The sequence below is a fragment of the Myotis lucifugus genome, unplaced genomic scaffold (assembly GCF_000147115.1).
Source record: "Myotis lucifugus unplaced genomic scaffold, Myoluc2.0 scaffold_17, whole genome shotgun sequence".
Classification (NCBI taxonomy): Eukaryota; Metazoa; Chordata; class Mammalia; order Chiroptera; family Vespertilionidae; genus Myotis; species Myotis lucifugus.
This window is the reverse complement of record NW_005871065.1, coordinates 3,144,195-3,159,533: the sequence shown is the minus strand read 5'-3', so window position 1 is coordinate 3,159,533 and position 15,339 is coordinate 3,144,195. Positions and strand designations below refer to the sequence as shown.

Below are 15,339 nucleotides of genomic sequence, written 5' to 3'. Positions count from 1 at the left end.
AGTGGTTCTCAACCTTGGCTGCACATTAGAATCACCTGGGAATCTTTTTAAAATCCTGATTTCTGGGCCTCATCCTCCGGAAATTCTGTTTCTTTGTTATGGGCTGGGGCCACAACATTAGTAACAAAGAAACAGAATTTCCAGAGATGAGGCCCAGAAATCAGGATTTTAAAAAGATTCCCAGGTGATTCTAATGTGCAGCCAAGGTTGAGAACCGCTGGACTAGTAGATCCTTGAGTAACCTCATCCCTCTAGTTTCAGAGGCCGTGAGCTGTGAGAGGCAGGTTGTCTTACTCCTCCCAGGGGTTGCATACAGTGATGGGAGAAGCAACAATAACCACGCCCACAAGCACCTGTTCAAAGCGGGGGCGGGGCTTCCTCCCTGGGACTCTTGGCAGCAGGAGCAGCAGCAGCAACAGCAGAGGCCTCGGGGTTGGTTCTGCGGCTGCTGAAGGTCCGGCCTGGACCCCTGAGCGCCAGTCTCCGCTGCGGAGCCAGGAGTACGGGAGCGGGAGCCGGTGCTGCGGGAGGTCCCCCGAGGCTCCAGGTGAGACCCGAGGCCTGCGTGTGTCCTCGGACCCGTGCGACCCTGGGGAAGTGGGTGTGGGTGAGCCACACGGAGGCCTAGGAGGCGGGCTGGGCTTCCAGAGCCCGCACTGAGGGGCCAGAGCCGAAACCGGCCGCTGCCATGGAGGGGTTGGCAGGTGTCCTAGAGCCCCTTTGACCTCCAGGAAACCCAGTTTCTTCCTAGGGCTCTGCTTCTAGGGGTTCTTTGGCCTTTAGCTGGTGGTCTGGGAAATGGCGAGATGGTGGGAAGTAACCGGGTGAAGGTTTGGGGTAACCGGGTGGAGGTTTGGGGTAACCGGGTGAAGGTTTGGGGTAACCGGGTGGAGGTCGGGGGTAACCGGGTGAAGGTCTGGCCTAGCCCGCACCCCTAGGAGTGGGGAAAGGTGATAGCCGACTGCGGGAGACTGTTTAGGGTCACTGTTATGGGTTGACTATTTGAAAATAAACCATCAATGAGAAGCTTGGGCCCTAACACGCCGAAGGTAAGGAGGCGATACCAGAACCCACAGTGGTTGCTATACCAGAACCCACAGTGGTTGATACTGGCTTTTCACCTGCTAGGGCAGTGGTTCTCAACCTTCTGGCCCTTTAAATACAGTTCCTCATGTTGTGACCCAACCATAAAATTATTTTCGTTGCTACTTCATAACTGTAATGTTGCTGCTGTTATGAATCGTAATGTAAATATCTGATGTGCAGGATCGTCTTAGGCGACCCCCGTGACAGGGTCGTTCTGCCGCCAAAGGGGTCGCAACCCAGAGGTTGAGAACCGCTGTGCTAGGGGATGGGGAGGAATCCAGTGGGAAAGTCCAAGAGCATTGAAAGCAGGGAAGGCGGGCTGCTCTGTCGTGGAGGGAACCGAGGCCCAGAGCTTAAATGACTGGCCCAGGTTTGCGTGGTTGGTTTAGTGGTCACGTGGGATTTAGCCGCCAGTTGTTGCTGTGTGAACTGGGACCCCTTATTTCCCCCTTTGTGCACCTGCCTCCCCAGATAATAGATATAATGATACCTGGAGTTGCTCTTAGAATTAAATTAAGATGTGTTTAAAATAGGACAGGGAAGTCTGTCCTTCAAAGGCTCGATAACAAACAATTGGAATAAATTATAGTCTGAATATTGTTGGTCACTACCCTGGTATTGCAGTCTTTGAGTCAAGTCCTGTTTCCCAGGAGCTGAAGTCACATTTATGGCGATTCTGTATCGCAGTCCTTTTTACAGCTGCGTTTGAGCTTTATGAGTAGAACCACTGCCATGATGTCCATTTGCTATAGTTATACTTAGAGGGGAGGGAAAGAATTGTGGGAATTCTGTGCACCAGCCAGGGTGCACAAGCAAACAAGTTGGGTAAATGGATCATGAGGAGGATAGGATGATCTGTGTTATGAGAGTGAATTGTGCAGCACAAACAGATTTTCTAACCGATCTGAAAACGGGTTGTCAGCATCCCTACACAACCTTATTATCTTAACAATTCAACTAGCACGTTATCTTCCAAGGATCACTAGGGGTAAAGGGTTTGTCAGAAGTTGTTGTTGCAGTTTTGGTCGTCATCTATTTGCATCCTTTCAGTTACAGAGTTCACTTTGTCCTGCAAGATAAATAGTTTACAGTTGACCTTGGCTTCCAAAGAAAAGTCTCCTGGGTACCTTACCATTGCAGTGGTTCTCAACCTGTGGGTTGCGACCCCTTTGGCGGTCGAACGACCCTGTCACAGGGGTCGCCTAAGACCATCCTGCATATCAGATATTTACATTACGATTCATAACAGCAGCAACTTTACAGTTATGAAGTAGCAACGAAAATAATTTTATGGTTGGGTCACAACATGAGGAACTGTATTTAAAGGGTCAGAAGGTTGAGAACCACTGCATTAGGGGCTATTGGGTGGGACAAATAAGATGGTGCATGTGAAACTACTTTTAAAGTGAAATGAACTGCGCAAATAGAAGAGTGGGCAGCTCATAATTAGTCCTTGGAAATGAAAGTGCTTGAACAGAATTGCAACGTAGATAGCTTACAGTAGAACTTTGTCAGGAAAGTGTGAGTTGAATGCTTTGCTACTGCAACAAATGTAATTTTAAGTGAAGCTTCAGTGTGACTTGTGAACATTATTTGGAGAATTTTATCTTTAAAGAATTTAGAGAATCTTCAGCAATAGTTTTTGAGTGGTCACATCCTCAGCCTCTCTAGTTTACAGAAAAAAAGCAAGTGCTATGAAAAAAATTGATTCCGGTGTCACTGTTAATGGAAAACAAAATTCAAATCTGTAAGTAAGATAGTATAGATCTATGTTTAAATGGATGAGCATTTACAATAAAGGCTACTTCAAAATTTATGTGCTTTTTTCCACCTTTTAAATTTCTTTTTCTTTTTACTAGAGTCACATGTAGTAAAACCAGAATGTACAAAAAGTAGTAGTAAAGTGGTTTTATCTATGATAGAATCAAATTTACTTTAAGTGGTTATATTTTCGTGTACGACTTGACAGTTTCTTAGTTGCTTTAAAACTCAAGAGTTTTAAAACCATTAAAACTTAAATGGCATTGCTGGGCAATACCTAGTAATGTAAAAAGCACTGCTAATGTTGAGCACATACTGTAAGCCAGGTGCTGTCATAAGCACTTTGCAAGCATTTTGTTTATTCAACAAATCTAAGAAGTAGTTAGTGTATTATTCTTCTCATTTGAGGGATGAAGAAACCGAAGCCCAGAAGTTAGTAATTCACCCAATACGCCATTTTTTTTTTAAGTAGCTGAGGAGAAATTATAACTTGAATTGCCACACATAAACACTATATGTCTGTGACCTTGGACAGATTAAGTGCTTTATCAGCCTTAGTTTCCTCATGTGTCAAGTGCGGATGAGAGTACCTTTTGGGGTTCTTGAAGGATGCAATTAGACAACCTAAGGAATCTAAAACCCACAAGATTTAAAAATTTTTAAAAATATATTAATAGATGAGTGGATAGCCAACATGAAAGACAGACTTCTTTATTTTTTTATTACCCATTTTTAAGATCACTTTTTTTAAAACAAGTAAGAACGATAGCTAGGTCATTTCTTGTACGCCAAAACCTTCTCAAACTCTTCCAAAAAATAGAAGACATGACAATACTTCCCAATTCATCCTGAGGGCAATATTGTCCAAACAAACACTTCACAATAAAAGAAAACCATGGACCAATATTTCTTTTTTTTAAAAATGTATTTTATTGATTTTTTACGGAGAGGAAGGGAGAGGGATAGAGAGTTAGAAACATCGATGAGAGAGAAACATCGATCAGCTGCCTCCTGCATGTCCCCTACTGGGGATGTGCCCACAACCAAGGTACATGCCCTTGACCGGAATCAAACCTGGGACCCTTCAGTCCACAGGCAGATGCTCTATCCACTGAGCCAAACTGGTTGGGGCTGGACCAATATTTCTCGTGCAAATAGACATAGAAATAGACAACTTGAAAACATAATATCTAAAAATTTAAATTTAAAAAAAAACAAAAATAAATCGAGCCTCCATTTGTTTAAAATATTTTTTTCTGAATGCACCCTTATTGAGGATAATATTTCTGTCTTTGAGAGGTGACAGATTTAACACTTATTTAGTGTTTGCCCATTCCTAAGGTTGATCTAAATAGTTGTCTAGATTTGCTAAAATCCTATGCAGAATATGTCTGCTTTGGTTAAATAGAATGTGTTCAGTTGAAGTTTTATGAACATTATTAAATGTGTATAATAAAATAATGTAGACTGTATTTAAGAATGTATGTGTATAATTAACCATAAATAGGACAAAATCTTAGATCTTCCACCATTCTTGACCCTTGTTCTGTCAATAATTGTACATGTCTATTTCTTTTTTAATTTTCATCATTTTTTGCTTTATGTATGTATGTATGTCTATATTATTAGCTTCATAAATATTCTGAAAAGAGTATGATCCAGCCTCCAAGAATTGTGGAAATAACAAGTTAAGAACTTGAAGTATTAATTAGTAAAATTTATATCTTAACTTTTGTACCTACAAAGTATAACTCAACTTTAATTTGACTTTTAAATTTATTGCTAGGGAAGAGAGTAGAGATAAAAAACAAATGTTCCCCTTACATAAAAAATAATGTTACGAGACATTAAATTTGTCGCAGTTGGAAACACATTTGTGGGAGGAATACTTACAATAGAGTTACACATACTGTTTCCTTTTTTTTAGTTTAGGTTGAGTTTTTATGAGAGTAATGTTCATAAAAGAGCCAATGAACCAATAAATGGTACTTATGGATGCTCAAATGCCATAGTGCAGGCAAGGCATTTGATTAACTTAAATGTTATTGTCCAACACACTGGACATTACTCCTATAATAGAAATTGATATAGATTTGCTCATAAGCACTTTATTTTTTAGCCACATGAGAGGTACAAAATTCAAGTTTTTACTTTTAGTTTTACTGCTAGTCTACCCAGATCCTTATGTTCAAAATATATTTCTTAGAATTAGCAGCATAACCTGGTAGCATATTAGAAATGAAAATATTAGGCTCCACTTCAAAACCTCTGGATAATATTATGCATTTTAATATATCCAAATAAATTTTAATGCATATTAAAATATGAAAAATACTGGTCTAGATAATTTAAGGACATATCCAAACAGTGAAAAGTTAGAAGATTAGTGTAATGGTCTTTGGTAATTGGTCATGTTGAAAAAAATAACATTTTTTGAAACACTCTCTTTCTTCTAAGTCTCCTAAAAAATTTGATGATAATAGTTTAGACCATTAATAGTTTTTAAGAAGTCTTAGAAAAGTAATATATAAAATATTTTTGTATGTTATATTTAGTTCTATAATTCTATGTCATAAAATTCTCAATAAATATTAGCTGAAGGAAGGAATATTTCCACAGATATTTTTTATAATCTCAAAATTAGATCACAATAAATTATGACATTAGTTGGAATTAATAAGATAATCTGTTGCATTTGAAAAAAATTCCACAAAAGCATACTTGAGGTACCATTTTGTATTAACATTCATTATTAAGCCCCAAATTCTCATTTATAGTAAAGTGTACTCTATGCTTGTTATGTTATGAGTTGACATTACGCTTTAGAAAGATATGCATATGCCCATGACCCAGTTTTTCTCACCTATTGGCAAATAACCTTGAACAGTTAATTATTCACTATAAGAGTAAAGTTTATGAAACAGAAATACCTATCATTTTTGTATAGCAAGATGAAAAAATTTATTGACAAAGATGTAACTATAGGGAAATGGTAAAATTATTTGCATCTTACTGCCAAATACTAATTTATTTTACATATTATGACTATGAGAGAATAGGAAATATTTATGATATTTATGTTGAATAACAGTAATTTTGTATTATTATAGTAATCCTGACTAATTCACATGCAAGATAGTGTATATGTTTGTATTCAAAGAGATACAGAGTTGAAGTAGAGTTTAGGACATGCAACTAAGTGGGCTAGTTTCTGATTTTCTTTAATCACACCTTTATATTGATGACTAGAGGTGGCAGGTATTATAGGGAACATTTATAAGCTAATGGATGCAATTAGGATTGTTGTAAATCATGTCCATGTGAAAGAAAATTTAGCTGAGAAAATTTAATTTGAAGGAGATAAATGAGAGTGTTATAAAATATGATAATCTCATAGCAATTTTCCAATTGTTTTAAAAACTAACATAGGGAAAATGGACTAAATAGACTAATAGAAGAATAGACTAAAGAACAGAATCACAACCAGACTTTCTGGGCTTCAGTGTTAAAACATTAGTAACAGGATAATGCTCAGTGTAATGTAAAACAAAATGAAATCTCTTTAAAATGGGAACAGACAGGAGTAGTGAGTACTCTGTAATGGAGTGTTCAATAGTAGTTGAATTACCCTTGTATTGGATGTTTTCAGAGAAAATCATTACGTTGCATTTGATGGAAGTTGGGCTGAAAGAATCTAAACTCTTACAATTTAATAGGGCTGCTCTTAGTTTCAGATAAATATATCTGGGACTCTGCAAAGACCTGAAGGTTGTATGAGCAGTGTTAATCATTGTACAGTATATTGGGCAACACAAAAAGTAGCAAATAATTTTTGAAACTAAAAGGAAGATGACAGATAATTTCAACCATTCCTATCATTCTACGAGGGATAAAACTGAGGTTCAAAGATGTTAACTGACATTAAACTTAAGTCAACAGATGTAATCATTGTTTATCCAGCACCTGTGAAAGGTATTTTTAAAACATCTGCCAATTTAGAAAAAGTATTTAATGGAGGTCTTCATTACCAGATCTGCTATTTCTTAATTTCTACCCATGTATGAGTTTAAAACTTCAGAAGCCAAAGGATTCAGAATATTATCTCGACATCCCATAAACATGCTTTCATGGATATAGTTAATTCAAGTCAACAATCTTGTGATAATTTTCTTCTCTGCATTTGGTTGCATGCTGAGCATGGTGGACACAGTGATAAATAAAGCAGTCACAAAGCCTGCCTTCAAGTGGTATAGAGTCCAGACAAATGGCCAGGAATACAGATATAAGAAGAGTAATTATAAGGGTGATGAATGTTACTCTGTCAAATTATATCACTATTATATATATATATATATATATATATATATATATATATATATATATCAGACAGATGATCCATCTAAGACTGGAAATGAGGAGCGGGTAGATAACATTAGAGAAAACTCAAGAGCAAAGATTCAACAATGGAAGATTTGACTTTGGGTTATGGACACACTATGCAATATACAAATGATATATCATAGAATTGTACACTTGAGCCCTGTATAATTTTATTAACCAATGTCACCCCGAAAAATTTAATGAAATATATAAAAAGAGATTCAGCAACAAGTGGGCAAATGGGGTAGCTGGTATACTTAAAGTCTTAAAATTTTAGAGAAAGAAGTTTCTGTAGGAATTAATACAATTAAATATATTTTTTTTTCTGTGACTTTGCCAACCTTTGTTTACTTTCTTCTTAATTACTATTTTATAAATTCTATGAACTCATTATGTTTGCCATGCTCCTGGGCAATATGCCCATGATCTTAGGAGAGTGTCTAACATATAGTGGGATCTTAATAAACGAATAAATGCAGAGCAGCAAATATGATTTTCACTCACAGAGGTGTACAAGAGAATTAACTTTAAAATTCTTTTTAGTTGAACTTAATTATTATGTCAAATGTCCATAATGGTGGGAAATTTCACATAAGCCATTCTTTTGGTCCTCACCTTCAATTTATGCCTTAGACTTAATCAGTGAGTCTTCTCCACATACATGTAGCTGATGGAAAATACATTTATATGCTTAACAGGGCCTTTTAGCGCCAATGGTCCCCTTGCTTCAATTCTGTGTTGGATGGATGCATTTATTCCATGGTCTCATTAGCCAAGATGATGTACTAGTATGGTACCTTCTGAGTCTGTGGTCTTACCACCTCCGTGGCTCTGCTCACGAACCATGTCACAGTTATGCTCTACCCAAGATTCATGGGTCTCTCTATTCCAATCCCATAAGGCAGCTTACCTTTTTGTATATAGCTGTATACTAATTTCTTACCCTATCCTGGCATAGGTAAGTTTGAGAAAGAAAGCTTGGTTAAGAAGTTATTCCTTTAGTTCTAACATAAGACTCACATTAAATGTTTCTCAATCATACCTTGAGATGACAATCATTAAATTTTATCAGACTCTTATATACCTGTAGGTATAAGTAACAACATTCATTTTTTAAAAATTTTACTTGAGTTCTGACTCGCTCCTCTCTGACTAAGGGGGACTCACTTCAGACTTACTCATTTAGGGCAATGCAATAGGATCATTCATAAAGATCCACAATATTTGTTCATATTAGGGAGGTAGCAAACAGGTAATGTTCCTTCAATATATATTTAAACAAAACTTCAATTAGAAACAACATATGAAATATTAACACCCAGGGGATAGATTCACAGCTAGCATGTCATTTTATACTTAGTATTGGTGGTTTTCGAATATAACCTTAATGCTGAATATAACTTCACACACAGAGGAGAAAACTGATATGTCCGTCAAATTCTAGGTTCTTTGTTATTGCTCTTTATTCATCATTTAGAAGATATTATACAGCACTGGAAGGAGATATAACCACATATGAAGAGAGTAGGAATGATTAAGGTCTTGAACTTGCTGAATTACTAGTAAGTGCTTGGTTGTTTAAGTGGTGGAGAATCTTCTTTTAAACATGGATGGATACTCAGTCTATGGAGTAGGAAGAAAATGCTTTGGGGCCATATATATCTGTTTAAGTTATTTCTACAGCTTCACTAGAGCAAATCTCAAGTAATTTTACTATCTTCCTGCAAAGCTGCTTGACTGGAATTCTCCCAGAATAACATTTGCATATCATTAAGTACTAAATATGCAGCAGTAAGGTACTTGAATTTTGTTATATAACCTGTCTTTTGGAGACCAGGAGGCAGGGTTCAGTATATCAATCAACAGTATGTGGCAGGTCTAGAAGGAGGTTGCATAGGTAAATGAACATCGAACCAGCTATGTATTTGGACCACTTGTTTTTTCAAAATAGCTAAATGTTATATTTAAAAGGTGAATTTCAAATCTTTTGTGACTTTTTTATTATGACTTTTTTTCTGGTATGGGAATTGGGACAAAGCACTATGTATACACATTTCATGTTTCTTTTTGTAGCTTTAATTATTATCTTTACCATACCCCTACAATTAGTCATATAGAAATGTGGAAAAATGGCTCTTAAATATGGAAAGTTAATTAAAGATATTATGACAAAATAAAAATATGCCAGAAATTTTTAAAGAAATTGGGAATGCTTTCTTTTTCCAAAAAAATCATAAAGACTATAACTATAGCTTAGTTTATGATGTTAAAAACCAATATAAAAATATACTGAAAGAAAAAAGAGGCAAACCGTAACACTGATAACACTGAATTGTAAGAGTCAGAGGGGTATAATTTTAGAAAATGACCCAAGAACATAGGTGAACATTTTGTTCCCTGTAACAATCAGTAGTGCACGAGTTAATTTCATCTAAAGCATTGTAGAGCACTGTGTGGACAAACCGACCAACAGTGGCCAGAGAAACTAGCCTAGAGATGGACCACATATGGGTGATGGATATGACTCCAGGTCAAACATCTGCTTTGTCAGGCAGACTCATAAACACCATCTGTGGAATTTAATTGCAAGGATAAGATTACAATGTATATATGCAATGAAAAGTTTTTTATATCTATCTATCTATCAAAATAAAAATATGCCAGAAGATATCTATCTATCTATATATATATATATATGTATATATAATGATCTAAAAACAGATTGTATATTTTAAATCATATTGTGGCTCTACTAATTCCTATGGATTTTAATAATGATGAAGGCAGAGGCATTAGTTGACATCCATGCAATATTTTTAAGGGTTTATTTACTTAAGGTTCACACTCCATTCTAATGAGGAAAATACAATGTAGTTATTACTCAGAACTAACAGAAAAAATGAAACACTTATAATGATACTAACCTGATAAAGTAATTTTTGTTTGGAAACTCACAAATTCAAAATTTCTTTTCATTCTCTAAGTTTCTTTTTTTCTGAATTCTATGCTTACTTGTCTAACACTACTACCAATTGGTTTCATTAGAATTCTCTCAAAGAAATACGTCTTTGTAATTAATGGTGTCTTTTTAGTATGGTACATTTGCTTAGTCACTATATCAGAAGTGAACAAGAGAAGAATGTGCCTCTTGAAAACCAAACTGCCTTGACTCCTCAACATGTTTATATTAATTCTCACCCATGTAATAGCAGAGATTGGAACTCTGACTAGTGGAAAAGAGAGCAAAAACAATGCATTAAGATAAGAGCTGAGACACTTAGGGACAAGAGAAGAAGAACCCCCGCACAAGATGAAACTTTTCCTGAATGCTCTTGCCTAGATGTTTTGGTCAAGAAATTCATGGCACTACTGTCCCCTCTGCTCTCTTCAATCCCTTTTACATTCTTCAGTGATTCATTTAGACATTTCTGGTGTTTTAGGTAAGACAGTGCTTTTCCAAGCCTTCTTTGGGATTCATATAAGTACAGGTTTTAACAGTGTTTGGAAAGAGTATGATACTTAAGACATAGTTATCTAAACTCATCACTTTAATAATTATATTGATCATACTTACAATAAAAAATAAAAATACAATAATATATTTAATTAACTCTATATTACTTAGAAAAATTTTAACTTTGAGCTATTCAGGCTCAAATTAATTACACATAGAATTTGAGATTCCATTTCAACAAGCAAAAAAACCCCACAAAAAACCTTATATCGCAAACCAGTTATTTTTTCAGGTCATAATAGGAATCAAAAGTAAAATAAAAATAAAACCTGGAATTTCTGGCAGGTGTTTCTTAGTGGTTAAGCATCAACCCATGAACCAGGAGGTCATGGGTTCGATTCCTGGTCAGGGCATATGCCTGGGTTGCGGGCTAATCCCCAGTGGGAGTGTGCAAGAGGCAACCAGTGAATGTTTCTCTCTCATTTCTCTCTCTCTCTCTCTCTCTCTCTCTCTCTCTTCCTTTTCTCTCTTCTCTAAAAATCAATAAAAATATGTTTAAAAGAAAAGAACATTATGAATAAATATAATTTAGGTGACTCATTATACCAGTATATACTTTGGTTGCATCAAGTAATATATTTGCTATTTATAAAACTTATAAGTTAAAATGAGTATGCCTAAGAAAAGATTTTTGGGTGTTTATTAGCAATAGTTAATCAGTACATAGATAAGCCAAGACTAATTTTCACATGTGTACTTGGTTGCTGAAATTATTAATCATCCTATCCTATATAATAAAAGCCTAATATGCTGAGTGACCGTTTGTTTAACTGTTCGACCAGTCACTAAGATGCACACTGACCACCAGGGGGCAGACGCTCCGACCAGTAGGGACTGGGCAATGGGGACTGGGTGAGACAGGCCGGACACGCCCTGGAGCCCTCCTGCGGTCCCTCCTTGGCTGGCCAACCTCTCGCATCCCTCCCTGGCCCTCACTGTGCACCAGTGGGTCCCTCAGATGGGCCTATGCCCTCTTGCAATCTGGGACCCCTTGGGGGATGTCGGAGAGCCGGTTTCGGCCCAATCCCCGCAGGCCAGGTCGAGAGACCTCACTGGTGCACAAATCTGTGCACCAGGCCTCTAGTATATTATAAAAGCTTATCCAAGAACTAGAACTTGGAGTCAATGAAAATAAATACTGCTATTCATATATACAGGTGACACAGGTAGAGGATGTTAATAGATGTAAATTTATGCTTTTAAGAGAGAATAATTTATTATACTATTCCAGTTATAATTTTATTATTTTCAGGAAATATAAAGCCTCAATTGTAGATGTCAATACATGGAAATGTTACCCAATTTTGGCTGATGACTTGAGTGGGTGATTGAAGTAAAAAGAGAGAAAGAATGACTAGTTTCAATAAAGGCTAGTACAAAATAAGAAAATACTAGTAAACCAATGCAAAATTAGCACAAAAGTCAGTTACATTAAATATTTGAGGTTTTAAGAAAAAAACAGAAGCTGCAAAAATATAAAGCACAAAGTACAGAGAAAACATGTCTCCTCCCCGCCCCCCCCACCGCCAAATAAAGCAATTCCAAACAGTTATTGAGAAAATCTCTGATAGGTTTTTGAAGGCATGAAATTGTGGAACATCTGTCTGATGGGAAAATCATGGTATCACTTATTTATTTGGTTTAATAGGAGACTACATGCTGTAACAACCTGCTATAAAATATGGGATGATTACTTTCATTTTCAGCCCACATTCAAATTTTTCACTTTCCTTGAGTTTCTTCCTTGGGATTACTTGTCTACTTGCTTACCATTACCAATCAATAATATTGCTTACTAGTAATAATAATATTGCCCCTTAATGGTAGAAACACATCTTGTTTACCTTTATATTTCCTTTCATTTTATACCCAGACAAATATATACAGAATTATACACACACACACACACACAGCTTAGAATAAGTTTTGCCTAAGAAAGTGCTTAATATAAATCTGATAAATACATGAAAAAATAAAATAATGAATAGACAAATAAGTAATAATTTTGAAGTATGTTAAAAATCTATATAAAAAAAAGGCTAATAGGCAAATTGTGACCTAGACCAGGAGTTGGACTGGGAGTTCAACCGGGAGTTCGATCAGTGGGTGGGACTGGCCAGCCAACTGCCCGCAGCCCCTCCCCCCGCTGGCCCCACCCCCAATTGGCCCTCCTCACCCCGATTGGGGGTGGGGCCAACTGGCCAATCTCCCATGTCCCCTCCCCCTGGCTGGCCTGGCCTGATGGACCCCTATCGGGGCAGGCCAGCTGGACCCCACCCCTGCACGAATTCATGCATCAAGCCTCTACTATACTATACAATATAATTCTATTGATATATTTTGAAACTAGTATATATTATAAAAACCCAGTGACTAATCTTCTCTAATAATAAAAGGGTAATATGCTAATTAGACTGGACATCTTCCGGCTGTCACTCCAGATGTCCTTCCGGGAGTCCTTCCTGATGAAGGTGGGGCTGGAGGGAAGCCAGCCCAAGTCCCAGATGCCTGCAGGCAACCCTAGGGGAGCCAGCCCGGGTCTCGGGTGCCTGCTGGTGGCTGGAAGAGGGAAGCCCAGGTCCTGGGTGCTGGAGGGAAGCTGGCGCCAGCAGCTGGGGGAAGGAAGGCCTCCTCTTGCACGAATTTTCATGCATTGGGCCTCTAGTACAATAATAAGGCTATCTTTATTTTTGCTGTGAGCCATTTCCTCTTCTGAGTGTTTTATAATCGTTAATCTTTTAAAAATTCAAAACAACCATATTGGGCAGATATACTGCCATCCCTATTTTATAAATTAAAAAAACTAGGATGCAGAGAATTTTGTAATTTTCTAATGTCATAAAGCTAGGAAGTTGTATAGCTTGCATTGGTTGACATATTTGGCTCCAGAGCTCAAGTTTAAAAAATGCTAGAAGGATATTAAGTTAGGGTAAACTTGTAAAAGTAGCACTAAAATCTTACCTGCTATTTTTTTGAATTCAGCATTTATCATAGACTTGAATAAATATTAAAATGACCTATTTAGTAAAAGAAGTTACTAGAAAAATAAATAATATTAAATACCCCTTTTTAAGAAGAAGAAAAGTAAAGTATATGTCAGGATGTAATAAACAGGAGGAGCATGATCCCAGAAAATACTTTATTTTTGCAATAACTGCCTACAACTTATCTTAATTAATCATACCTTGTCGATAACTGCCAAAACACAAAAGAAGCAAAAAAATTTGTGAGACCATACCGACAAAAGCAGTAACATTGAGTGATCCTCCCTATTTCTCTCAAAGTATGCCACATTGTATATAAAGCCAAAGGAAGAGTTATGAAAATGAAACTCGTAACTAAGTTATATGCTTGATTAATAAAAACAGGTCAAATTAAGTATTTCTTTAAAAAATGCATTTGTATTGATTTTCAAAGAAAGGAAGGGAGAGAATGAGAGAGATAGAAACATCAATGATGAGAGGGAATCATTGATTGGCTGCCCCCTCCATGCTCCCTACTGGGGTCCGTGCCTGCAACCCGGGCATGTGCCCTGACTGGGAATAAAACTGTGACCTCCTGGTTCATGGGTCGAAGCTCAACCACTGAGCTCACTAGCCATGCCAAATGAAATATTTCAATGAGTTGTTTAGAAATGCTTCCATTAGGGAAAATAATATCAAAGCAACAAGATTTTCAAGTGCTAATAAAGAGGGTACATTTAGCATTTTAATTTGTAATATATTTTGGTATGAAAATAATTCAAGTATGTGAAGTAACCATGTGCAATTCTTAACTTGTGATAATGATAAATAATAGTTATTTCTGCTCACATAATTCTCTGGATCCATTTAATTATTTGTAACTATGTTATACTTTGGAAAATTTATTCTACTTAGTTTGTGTTTTTTAAAGTAATGTTTTATAACACTTGGAACTTGTTTTCTTGAAATGATGCATTTGCTATACTTTATGATAATTTGCCATATGTACTACTAGATATCTTTTCAAAATATTACAGAGACATATTAAAATTTCTTTTTTATTTTTATAAAAGCAAATATTAGAAGAAATAGATGAATCTACCCTGTTTTTTATTGAATTGTGAATATGTTTTGAGATTTTTCAACAAAAATTATTTGTTGAATTTAAGTACTTATTAGAAAAAGAACAGATTTCAGTATACAATATTAGAATGTAAGAATTTTGGAACTCTGTCTACCTAATTTCTAAAGGCTTAATGAGTCAAAAATGTTTAAAAAATATGTAGGGCCAGTTATCTTTCTTACATCATCTGCTTTTTTTATTTGAAATTTATAAATTCATATTCCATATTTAAACTTCATGTCTAATCATTGCATTTATTGCTTCTTTCAACAAATACTCAGTTAGTGTCTACATTACTCCAAGAACTGTTTGGGTTTTGGGATTGTAGTAATTAACAAAATGAAGACCCTGTGATCATTGACTAACATTTTAATCAGAAGAGATACAAAATAAAGTGCTCTGAGGAAAAATAAAGCACATTTAGGATATATAATTAGATATATAAGAGTGTTCTTTTAAAAAGACTAATAAGGAAATGTCTCTCTGTAAGACAATATTTGAGTGTAGATCTG

The 15,339-nt window shown here is 36.2% G+C and overlaps 1 protein-coding gene and 1 pseudogene across 1 annotated transcript in view; one reads left to right on the top strand and one right to left on the bottom strand.

The window, feature by feature from the left end:
• Positions 1-15,339, top strand: part of CSMD3 (CUB and Sushi multiple domains 3) — an 831,991-nt gene that overhangs the window by 134,867 nt on the left and 681,785 nt on the right.
• Positions 1-15,339, bottom strand: part of LOC102437966 — a 28,827-nt pseudogene that overhangs the window by 12,753 nt on the left and 735 nt on the right.